General features: G+C 37.5%; 1 pseudogene; it reads right to left on the reverse strand.

Moving 5' to 3' along the window:
• Window positions 1-11,048: 11,048 nt before the first annotated feature.
• On the reverse strand, window positions 11,049-12,884 carry LOC104985770 (annotated as a pseudogene).
• Between the last annotated feature and the right edge of the window lie 244 nt (window positions 12,885-13,128).

The raw sequence follows: 13,128 nt of genomic DNA on the forward strand, positions 1-13,128 counted from the left end.
TGCCAGTGAGAAATGTTTGTTTATTCCTGTAGTGTAAAAATCCGTGCTTCAGGATTCAACAAACTCTTATAAGCATTTTCTGCATCCTGCTGGTAGTGGAAACATTTCCCTGCAAAAAGTAGTCAAGATACTTGAAGAAGTGGTAGTCAGTTGGCAAGAGGTCAGGTGAATATAACAGATGAGGCAAAACTTTGTAGCCTAGTCCGTTCAAGTTTTGAAGCGATGGTTGTGCAATGTGTGGTTGGGTGTCGTCCTGGAGAAGAACTGGGACCTTTCTGTTGACCGATAGCGGCTGCAGCTGTCATCTCATCAATTTGCTGAGCATACCTCTCAGATATAATGGTTTCATTGGGATACAGAAAGCTGTAGTGATACAGACAGGCAGCAGACCACCAAACAGTGACCCTGACCTTTTTTTTTGGTGCTAATTTGGCTTTAGGAGGGCTTCCCTTGTGGCTCAGCTTGAATCTGCCTGCAATACAGGAGACCTGGGCTTGATCCCTTGGTTGGAAAGATCCCCTGGAGAAGGGAAAGGCTACTCACTCCAGTATTCTGGCCTGGAGAATTCCATGGACTGTATAGTCAATGAGGTCTCAAAGAGTCAGACATGACTGAGCTACCTTCACTTCACTGGCTTTGGGAAAAATGTTGGAGCTTCTTTGCCCAACCACTGAGCTGGTTGTCGCTGACTGTAAAATCCACTTTTCTGACACATCACTAGTAGTAAAGAGCTCTGCCTGCTAATACAGGAAACGTAAGAGACACTGGTTCAATCCCTGGGTTGGGAAGATCCCCTGGAGGAGGAAATGGCAACCCATTTCAATATTCTTTCCTGGAGAATCACATGGACAGAGGAGTCTGGCAGTATGTGGTCCATAGGGTCACAAAGGGTCAGACAGGACCGAAGTGACTTAGCATGCATACTTTCTCGCATGTCACAATCTGATCGAGTAATCGTTCATTGTTGTTGCATAGAATAAAAGATGATGCCTCAAAATGATGTTTTTGTTTTTGGGTTTTTTTTTTTGGATTTTCAGTCAGCTTATGAGGCACCCACTTATAGAGCTTTTTCATCTTCCCAATTTGCTGCAAATGCTAAATGACGTTAGAATGGTTGACAGTGAGTTCTTCTGTAACTTCTCATGTAGTTGCAAGAGGACCAGTTTCGATGATTCTTTCAGTTGGTCTTTGTCAACTTTGAATGGCCAGCCACTAGACTCCTCATCTTCAAGGCTCTCGTCTCCTTTGCAAAACTTCTTGAACCACCACTGCACTGTACATTTGTTAGCAGTTCCTGGGCCAGATGCATTGCTGATATTGTGAGTTCATTCTGCTACTTTATGGCCCATTTTGAACTAAAAAAAAAAAAAAAAAAACCTTGAATTTGCTTTTTGACTAACATCATTTCTGTAGTCTACAATAAACATAAAATAAAGAACAGGTAATAAGTCATTAGCAATAAAAGAAAAAACATAGAGCAAGAAAGCAAGAAATGTGCATTAAAATGATGTATAACATAACTATGTTTATTTAAGAATATATTCCAATATGAGATGGCAAAGTTCAAAAATGCAAAACTGCAATCGCTTTTGCACCAACCTAATAATATCACTCTTCTGTGTCCAAATTCTATAATCCTACAGTGATACAGTAGAAAAATGTGTTACCGTAAGCGTGATATGTCCTCATGGAGTCCATGTATTGAGTGCTACTCTTTGTCTTTCGTCATGATTTTAATAGTTTCAGCTTTTATCTCTTCAAACCAGTTTTTATTGGGAACAGGATAATTTCATGCCTTTCTTATCTGTGCTGTAACAGTTTGCAAACTGCTATTAGCTACTAGCTTTCAATCTTTCATTTTTATTTTTGATGTTACAACATTGAAGTATTTCTCTAGCAAATTTCACGTGGAAATGCCAGAGATGTTTTTGAGAGTTTACATGCATTCTATTTCTGTACTGTACAGCCATTTTACTCAAAGAGTACCACGTCAAAGTATCTTCGATACATCATTCCTCCTCACTCCTCCACTGTGTATCACAGTTGGGGATTTTCTACGATACTTTGATGTGGAATTTGGTACATTACTTTTATTGACAAAATATAAGCATTGGATACAGTTTTCATGAACTATGATTAGAATCAAGGGCAATATCTAATTTCTGTGGTCATCTAAATCATTTCAGCTATCTAATATCAAAGGTTGTTATTTTTAATAAAAATTCATATTTAAAGGTATATGGCTTAGATAATCTTTAAAATTACTTTCCCAAAATATTTTATTCAATTTAATTTAGTAACTGCTAAATGTGAAAAATTAATAATTCATAACAGATAAACCAACAGAAAGAATGTGTCTGTTTTTCTTCCTAATTTCCCTATATTAATATTATTGCTTGTGTTAAGTTCATACTGTTTCTGTCCTTTATTGTGCCCATCTTTGCATGAAATGTTCTCTTGGTATATCTAATTTTCTTGAAGAGATCTCTAGTCTTTCCCATTCTATTGTTTTTGTCTATTTCTTTGCCCTGATCACTTAGGAAAGCTTTCTTATCTCTCCTTGTTATTCTTTGGAACTCTGCATTCAGACGGATATATCTTTCCTCTCCTTTGCCTTTCACTTCTCTTCTTTTCTCAGCTAACAGAAGTAAGAGATATTAAGAAGAGGTGGGAACAATACACAGAAGAACTATACAAAAAAGATCTTAATGACCCAGACAACCACGATGGTGTGATCACTCACCTAGAGCCAGACATCCTGGAATGCAAAGTCAAGTGGGCCTTAGGAAGCATCACTATGAACAAAGCTACTGGAGGTGATAGAATTCCAGGTGAGCTATTTCAAATTCCAATAAATGATGCTGTGAAAGCACTGCACTCAATATGCCAGCAAATTTGGAAAACTCATCTGTGGCCATAGGACTGGAAAAGGTCAGTTTTCATTCCAATCCCAAAGAAGGGAAATTCCAAAGAATGTTTAAACTACCACACAACTACACACAAGCAAGGTAGTGTTCAAAGTTCTCCAAGTGAGGCTTCAAAAGTACATGAGCCAAGAACTTTCAGATATTCAAGCTGGATTTAGAAAAGGCAGAAGCAGCAGAAATCAAATTGCCAACATCTGTTGGATCACAGAAAAAATAAGAGAATCCCAGGAAAACATCAACTTTGTTTTACTGACTACACTAAAGCCTTTGACTGTGTGGATCACAGCAAACTGTGGAAAATTATTCAAGAGATGGGAATACCAGACCACCTCACCTGCCTCCTGAAAAATTTGTATGTGGTCAAGAAGCAACAGTTGTTACCGGACATGGAACAACGGACTGGTTCCAAATTGGAAAAGACATACGTCAAGGCTATATATTGTGACCTTGCTTATTTAAATTATATCCAGAGTACACCATGCAAAATGCCAGACTCAATGACACACAAGCTGGAATCAGGACTGCTTGGAGAAATATCAATAACATCAGATGTGCAGATGACACCACCTGGCAGAAATCAAAGAGGAACTAAAGGGCCTCTTGAGGAAAGTAAAAGAGGAGAGTGAAAAAGCTGGCTTAAAAGTCAACATTCAAAAAGCTAAGATCCTGGCATCTTGTCCCATCACTTCATGGCAAATAGATGCGGAAACAATGGAAACAGTGATAGACTTTATTTCCTTGGGCTCCAAAATCACTCCAGATAGTCACTGCAGCCATGAAATTAAAAGAGGCTTGCTCCTTGAAAGAAAATCTATGACAAACCTAGACAGCCTATTAAAAGGCAGAAACATTACTTTACTGACAAAGGTCTATCTAGTCAAAACTATGGCTTTTCCAGTAGACATGTATGGATGTGAGAGTTGGACTATAAAGAAGCTGAGTGCTGAAGAATTGATGCTTACGAACTATGGTGTTTAGAAGACTCTTGAGAGTCCCTTGGACTGCAAGGAGAACAAACAAGTCAATCTTAAAGGAAATCATTGGAAGGAATGATACTGAAGCTGAAGCTCCAATATTTTGCAGTGGGTATTGGAAAAGACCCTGATGCTGGGAAAGATTGAAGGCAGGAGAAGAAAGGTCAGCAGAGGATGAGGTGGTTGGATGGCATCACCAACTTAATGAACATGAGTTTGAGCAAGCTTCCAGAGTTGGTGATAGACAGGGAAGCTGGTGAAGGACAGGGAAGCCTGGCATGCTCAGTCCATGGGGCTGCAAAGTGTCAGACATGACTGAGCACCTGAACTAAACTGAATATTATTGCACAAAATTATGTGAAGATATATATTATACCCAAGTTTTTGAAGTCCTTTTCCATGAATATAAAAACAGAACTTAGAATAAATATAAAAGGCAGGTTTGAAGAAATATTTTCAAATCATATAATGCCATCAGTAAGCAAAGCTATTTCATTGAAAAGCTCCTTCAAAAATGTTAATAGGGATTTCGTTCCAATTCTCATAAAGAAGATAATGACTAATCTTCATGTTAATACTATGACCCTGATAGAGGGCAATTATCTTTGAAAACCAATCAAATATTCATTACAGCTGAATAAATTTGTTATTTAACTTTGCCGTTTAGAAATTGAAATGTCAATTTTAAAATGATTTAAAATATTTGGCTGCATTAGCTGTCTCGTGTTTTAAGGTATTCTCTATTCATATACTGTATCATATCATCTTAAATACCAATATTCTTAACATTCTCCTATACCAAATTTATATTAAATCATCATACTCAGTATGAGCTATGACAGCATCAAAGTCCAGAATGAAGCCATAGTAATAGTGAAGAGCAATTTGATGCACTCCATCCTGGCTGATCATGTGCCAAGGAAGATGATATTTAAGCGAATGATAATAAAATTAGCTGAAGCAGGTCCTCAGATAGACTTATTCCACTTTCTGGTAACTGGTAAAATGGAGGAGTATCAGAACTTGTGTGTATTATGTGCTTGCAGTCATAAAACAATATATCCAAAGAATTAGAGAAAACAGAATGGGGGAATGATGTCACTTTTTTTTCTGCTTCTGAGTACATAATTCATATATGTTTCAGCTTTTCTTCTAAAAGAATATCACATGTAGGATTTCTTCTTTCAGGTAAACTATTTGAATTCCCAAATCCAATCTTTCTACTGAAAATTTAAAAGTGATTGCTATAAGGGTAAAAATTGCTAACAAATTGATTTTATTTAAAATTTTCCTTTTTTTTTTCTTGAAAATATATAGCTGTAAACACAACATCAAACCTAAGCAGTAGAACGTTACCTGCACATTCTACTTGTTTATATTCTCCTCCATTTATCCATCTTCCCAACTTCTATGGGTTTCCCACTTGGTGCTAGCACTAAGGAACCCCCCTACTAAAGCAGGACACATAAGAGACATGGGTTTGACTCCCAGCTCAGGAAAATCCCCTGGAGGAAGGCATGGCAACCCACTCCAGTATTCTTGCCTGGAGAATCCCATGGATAACAGAGCCTGGTGGCTTACAGTACCTGTGGTGCAAAGAGTCAGACAGGACTGAAGCAACTTAGCAATCACACATGTACCACCCTCTATACCTGAGAAAAACACGAGATAAACACAGATAAACAACTGTGCATGTTCTATTTCCTTTGAAAAATAGTTTTTCTACACACATTGTTTAAATAATATGTTAATAATGTTTGTTTGTTTATAAATTCTGTATAAGGAATATTCCTGTATATAAGTTGGTAATTTTAGAAATTTTATTTTTCATGGAAAATTAAGTTTCAAGGATTCATCTATATTATTATACCTTTTCATATATAATATATGATACATACACTTTCATATATATACCTTCAGTATATCTAGGCATTTTTATGTATGTCAATATTTTTAATAAAACATTTTAATATTTTAAGATAACAACTTGTATAAGTTTGGGTATATAATTTCTAATTTCCTTAAAATTCTGTATAATGATAAGTAATAGACTTTTTGTCTCATACTGGGTTTTTGAAACTTTACTAATATAAAAATTGACTTATTTTATATGACTTTTTATCCAATTATCAGTTTTTTGAACTTTTAAAATGTTAACTGTCATGAAATACACATTGTTATTCAAGGGATTAGATCTGGTAGACAGAGTGCCTGAAGAACTATGGACAGAAGTTCCTAACATTGTATAGAAGGCAGAGAGCAAAATCATCACAAAGACAACCAAATGCAAGAAGGCAAAGTGGTTGTCTGAGGAAGCTTTACAGATACCTGAGGAAAAAAGAGAAGCAAACAACAAGGGAGAAGGGAAAGATATACTCAACTGAATGCATAGTTCCAGGGAATAACAAAAGAGAGATAAGAAGGTCTTCTTAAACGAACACTGCAAAGAAATGGAGAAAAACAATAGAATGTGAAAGACTAGAGAACTTTTCAGGAAAACTGGAGATATCAAGGGAGCATTTCATTCAAGGTTGGGCACAATAAAGGACAGAAATGGTAAGGACCTAACAGAAACAGAAGAGATTGAGCAGAGGTGGAAAGAATACACAGAAGGACTACACAAAAAAGGTGGTAATGAGGCAGATAACAATGATGGTGTGGTCATCCACTTAGAGCAGACATCCTGGAGTGTGAAATCAAGTGGGCCTTGGGAAGCATTACTATAAACAAAGCTAGTGAAAGTGACAGAATTCCAGCTGAGCTATTTAAAGCTCTAAAAGATGATGCTGTTGAAGTGCTGCACTCAATATGTCAGTAAATTTGGAAAACTCAGCAGTAGACACAGGACTGGAAAAGATCAATTTTCATTCCAATCCCAAAGAAGGGCAATTCCAAAGAATGTTCAAACTACCACACACTTGTACTCATTTGACATGCTAACAAGATTATGCTTAAAATTCCTGAAATTAGTCTTCAACAGCACATGAACTGAGAACTTCAAGATGTATAATTTGGATTTAGAAAAGGTAGAAGATCCAGAGATCAAATTGCCAACATTTGTTGGATCATGGAGAAATCAAGGGAGTTCCAGAAAAACATCTATTTCTTCTTCATTGACTATGCTAAAGCCTTTGACTCTGTGGATCATTAAAAAAACTGTGGAAAATTCTTAAAGAGATAGAAGTTACCAGACCACTATACCTGTCTACTGAGAAACCTGCATGCAGGTCAAGAAGCAACAGTTAGATCAGCACATGGAATAAATAACTGGTTGCAAATTTGGAAAGTAATTTGTTAAGGTTGTATATTGTCACCTTGCTTATTTAACTTCCATGCAGAGTATATCATTTGAATGCCAGGCTAGATGAATCACAAGCTGGAATCAAGACTGCTGGGAGAAATATCAACAACCTCAGATATGCAGATAATAGCACTCTAATGGCAGAAAGTGAAGGTGAACTAAAGAGCCTCTTGATGAGGGTAAAAGAGTGAAAAAGCTGGCTTGAATCTCAACAGCTTAAAAAAAAACAAAACAAAAACAAAAAACACAAAACTAAGATCATGGAATCTGGTTCCATCAGTTCATAGCAAATAGAAGGAGGAAAAGTAGAAGCAGTGACAGATTTTATTTTCTTGGGCTCCAAAATCACTGCAGACAATCACTGCAGCCATGCGATTCTAAGATAGTTGCTCCCTGAAAGGAAAGCTATGACAAACCTAGATAGTGTATTAAAAAGCAGAGACATCACTCTCCTGACAAAGGTCCCTATTGTCAAAGCTACAGTATTTCCTGTAGTCATGTACGTATGTAAGAATTGGACCATAAAGAAGTCTAAGCTCCAAAGAATTGATGCTTTCAAACTGTGGTTTGAGAAGACTCTTGAGAGTCCTTTGGTCTGCAAGGAGATCCAACCAGTCAATCCTGAAGGAAATCAGTCCTGAATATTCATTGGAAGGACTGATGCTGAAGCTGAAGATGCAGTACATTGGCAACCTGATGGGAAGGGCTGATTCACTTCAAAAGACCCTGATGCCAGGAAAGATTGAGGGCAAAGGTTAGAAGGAGGCAGCAGAGGATGAGATGAGATGATTAAATGGCATCACTGGCTAAACTGACATGAATTTGGGAAAACTCTGGGAGATAGTAGGACAGAGGATCCTGATGTGCTGCAGTCCATGGGTCAGACTTAATGACTGAGCAACAACAAAATACACATAAAATTCACCATCCAACCATTTTACAGTATATAGTTCAGTAGTTCAAGTATATTCACACTAAATATATATCCAGGATTATTTTCACTTTAAAAACCTGAAACACTATACACAATAAACAACAAGTCTCCATTTCCCTCACCCCTTGTAGCCCTTGACAACCATCATTCTACCTTCTGTCTCAATATATTTGACTACTGTAGGTATCCTTTATAAGTGGCTATTTTCCTTTTTGCAACTGGCTTGTTTCATTTAGCATACTTCCCTCAAGGTCCACTCCTACTGTAGTCTGTGTCAGAATTTTCATCCCTTGCCATGCTAAATAATATCCCATTGTATCTATATACAACATTTAGCTTATCTATTCAGCTGCCAGTAAGGACTCTGGTTGCTTTCAAATTTTGCCTTATCTAAAAAATGCTACAATGAACATGGGTATACAAACATTTCATTTAGAACCGGCTTACAGTTCTTTTGATTATATACTAAGAAGTAGAATTGCTGGATCATATAGTTATTCTATTTTTAATCTTTTTATAAACTGCCAGATTGTTCTACATAGCAGCCGAAATATTTTGCAATTCCACTAGCATTACACGGTTTTGATTTTTGCCCTATTCTTTCCAATAAATGTTACTATTTTATTTTTTGATAGTTGCCATCATAATGAATGCAACGTGCTGTGTTACTGTGGTTCTGATTACATTTCTCCAATAATTAATGATATTGAGCACCTTTTCATATGCTCATCTATTTGTATATCACTCTTGGTGAAATGTCTATTAAAAACCTTTGTCCATTTTTGGGGGGATAAATTAAAGTTTATGTAATTTAGTGTAAAGTACCAAAAATGAACAGTAAAACTGTTCACATAAAATATTGAAAACAAAGTACAGCTATAAAAGTGCAGAGGTTATCAGTTACAAGAATCAAGTAAATAAACTAACTTCTTTTTTTTTCTCATTTACCTTTTAAAACTTTGTTGGTTAAGTTGGAGAGAAGAGGGTTCCTGAAAATCTAATGGGTAATGAAATGATAACAAATATACAGCATTTCTTTATTAACAAATTATACCACACAAATCAGGTTACTCTTTCTGTCTGATTATAGAGTTAACAGAATTTGCGTCCACATTTAGAGCAGCGACATAAAATTTTACCAGGAAGAAATTCTGTATATGGACCAAAGGACTACAACATGTCCTAAGAAAGCAAAACTGGCAATTCTGATGCAACGACTGCAAGAAGATTCAGGTTTGTTTTCCATGTTTTTGACTCTCCAAAAGGGATAATACATTAAGGGGATAATACAGCCAAAGAAGGGAAGATGTAGAAAACCACAGGAAATTAAATGAGTACAAAAACAGCACAAGCGTTGAGAAGATGTGAAAAACCAAGCAGCGACAAGGCAGCTCCCTGGAGTGGCACCAACCCTGATTGTTCCCTATCCTATATGAAACTGATCAGACTCTTCATCTGGGCATTTCAGTCTGAGAAATAGGCCAGATTAATGATTTTTCAACAAAGGTTTATTTAGATACAGCTTAGGGAGAGAAAGCTAAACATTAGGAAAGTATTGACTCCTTGAGAAATCAAAATTGTGCGGCCAAATGAAAGCAAAATACACAATTTGGATAAAAATGTTTCTCTAAGGGTAAAATTCAGTTTCCTGAGAGATTTAAAATCAAACACATAGTAAGAGAGTGGTTTGCAAAGTGGGTTTCAGGCGCATCCTTTCCTCTTCAAACTTTTCTTATACTCAAAGACTTCTAATTCTGGTTTTATCCTTTGTGGTTTCAGGAAATATTTCCTTTTTTTTTTTTTTTAAAAAAAAAAAAAGGGAATCTGATACCATCTCCACCCCTTTGCTATTGTTTGTTCTTTAAGTTTAAAAATCATTGCTCTGAGCAAAATGAAATCTATGATATACTTTCTTTGTCCGTATTACTCATCGCAGATTTGAACATTATCCTATAAAATAAATGAGTAAAATAAGTTCTTAGGACGAAGTTAAACTGTGCTATTCCCACTGCCCCTAAATCTGTTTTTCCACTGCCTCCATGCTCTCAATATTTCTGGACAGTGTGAACAAAATTTTAACAAACATTCCAGCCACACCTTAATCCAAAAACATTTCATTCAACAATTGCAGAGAATTTCTTTGAGAAGGTAAGGCCCTAATTTACAGACATCTCTAGAATGAGAAAGTTCAATCACCAAAAACAGCACCCATGACGTCAGGGCAGACTCTGCATAGTGTTCTTCAACATACTCACTAATGAGGAGTAGCCAAATCCCAGAACTCCACTCTGTACTCATGGGCACATAACACCAGAGTGGAAACATCCCCCAGGGAAAATGCTTAACACAAAGGCCATTTTTCTTTGATGGAAACAGAGAAAAATGGATCCAAACTTTGGCCACTTATCTAGACTTCATTACTTCAATGAAACAGAACAAATCCATGGAAAGGACTCATTTAGTGAACATAACTTCTTTCCGTATATGTTTCCTTCACTTCAGGTTAAACGAAAAGTTGTCATTTTAGAATCACTAATTACATCTTTTTTTAATTAGAAAAAAGTATACTTGAATATTTACATAATTTTATTGCTGTGTATAACAAAAAAAAATTAACTGATTTGTAGAATCCATCCTGTAACATGAAATTGAAATCCATTTCTCAGGAGGATATAGTTACAGTTGAATGTATCTGATGATGCTCAAGAGTACACCAAGAGTAAGAAAAATCCTTGCATGTCATGTGGTTCTCATTGCAGTCATCTGTGTTCATCTCTCAGAAGGAAAAATAATCCATTTTATATTTCAATAAATATCAAAGTAATCAGTAGCAAAAAAATAGCTTCCATGGAGCAGAGATCCAAGAAAGAGCAGTTCTGATGAATGATTTGTAGAATCGAGTGAGTCTTTCTTTAGTCCAGTGAGATGATCTTAGGAATGTTACTTCCACTGTTGGTTATGACCCCGTCTCACTTCTGCTGCTGGATGAACTCACACGAGTACTACTTTCCATGGGGGCTGGTGGTGGTGACGGACATACTGCTTGCTATTAAGGATGAGGTGAGACTGGGGATCAACTGAAATAAGGGAAAGGAAATCCAAACCTGGCAGATCTGAGGACATGCTTGAGATGGGCATGTGGTGGAATGGTAACGAGTAGTCTGTTAATGAAGGCAGAATAGCAGCAGGATCAATGGAAGTCACGCTGGGCACACTTACAGAAGACGGCTGATACATGAGAACCCCTTTGGTGGGGCTGCTTTGTGTTTCTGACATAGAGATGCATTTCCTTTTGGCATGAGGGTCTTCCTTTTCATCAGAAAAGTTAGGTAAATGATATCCACTTTCTACTTGCTTGTCTCATCGGCTAGGCTACAGTCACTGAACAAGTCTTACTGAGGACACTTGAAGTTTCTATTTTTGTACATGGCTGGCTGGGTATTTTCATAGCTTCTTTCTTCAGTCTCATTGGACACCAAGAACCATCTTCTTGGAATTTTATTTCATCCACATCAGAACAGTCATTGAGAATTTCCATAAAAATCCCATCTAAAATTAGACTTTCATAGGCAGCTTTTTTGTCATACACAGGACAAATCCAGGTGGGTTTCTTATTCATTTTCAGATAAAGAGCAGCATCAAAACACTGTAGGTGTGCACAAGTCACCGCAGAGCATGGGATCGTCAGCCTCATTTTCCCTAAAGGGCACATCAAGGACACCTGAAGGCTAGTGGTAGCAATTTCACTGTCAGGATCCTTAGTAAATTTTTCTTTAATTAGTGCTCTGGAATGATCAGGGTTTCTAATACCTTTCATTTTTATTCTCTGTAATAACATGGCTGATGTGAGTTTTTGTACAACATATACAGAAATGAAGTAATTCTTTCCAATTTCTGATGCTCAAGAAATGGAAATCAGGTTTGGCACAGCTGAAGATAACCTAGCTAAAGATATGATATTCAAAGGTTGTCCAGGGCGCTTCTGTTCAATCCCATTTTAACTTGGTGGTGCATAGCCAAGCAAAGGAAACAACTTCCCATTTACTTTCATACAGAGACTATTGGGATAGTTATCTTCTTTGGGGCAACTTGTCTCTGCCAGATAAAGTCTCAGCTGAACTTGTACTGTATAATCTCTCCTACCACCTGGCAAAAAATCCCTGTATATGCATCTGTCTCTAACTTGTTGAGGTGTCAGAGTAAAAATAAAAATTTCTCTTGGAACTGCTGTACACTGCTTTGAACTAAACTCGTGGGCTTGATGAGAACATCAGGAGCCTCATAAAATGGTAGTTTTTTGTTTTATTTTTCCCCACACATCATGCTGGACATGAAGGATTGGGGGAGACGGCTGCCAGCATCTCAAGCGTGGGATTAGTATCTTGAAGCAGCACAGAACCAGCAGGAGAGAACGGCGAGTGAGGTATAACTGAAGTGGAAGGCCACGAGTGGGTTCCAGCTGCAGCCAAGTCAGGTTCTACAGGTGAGGGGCTCCCATCCAAACTGAAAACCAGTGATTTGATTGTGGATAAATCAGAGGCCTTCAAGCGTTCACGGGTATCTGAGTCTATACAATTCTCGGATTTTAATCTGAACCACAGGGCTGCAGCCACTCTTCGATAACTGCAACGCCCTCATCAGGAGGTCATACTTATGACCATTTTTATTCCGTCTGGCAAAGCCTAGTAACATTTGTAGTTCAGAAACCCTAAACTGGAAACCATATTCAACTCCTCGAAATCTGCCATTTTATACCACCTGCGAGCGCCGCCACCACTGCGGCCACAGCGCCGCCTCCCCGTGCCGCCAACAACACGGCCAACCACCACTGCCGCCGGTGCCACCTTCCGCATCACCCTGCCCTGGGGGCCCCTGAAGAAGCCACGGCCGCTGGGCCCGTCCCTTTGTCCACTTTTAAATGGACATTTTAAAAGTTGTTTGTTATTTGTTACTGAGAGTTGTGTTACTCATATACTCTGAATTCATATTAAC

Source organism: Bison bison, unplaced genomic scaffold (genome assembly GCF_000754665.1).
Source record: "Bison bison bison isolate TAMUID 2011002044 unplaced genomic scaffold, Bison_UMD1.0 scf7180017864061, whole genome shotgun sequence".
In the NCBI taxonomy this organism is placed as follows: Eukaryota; Metazoa; Chordata; class Mammalia; order Artiodactyla; family Bovidae; genus Bison; species Bison bison.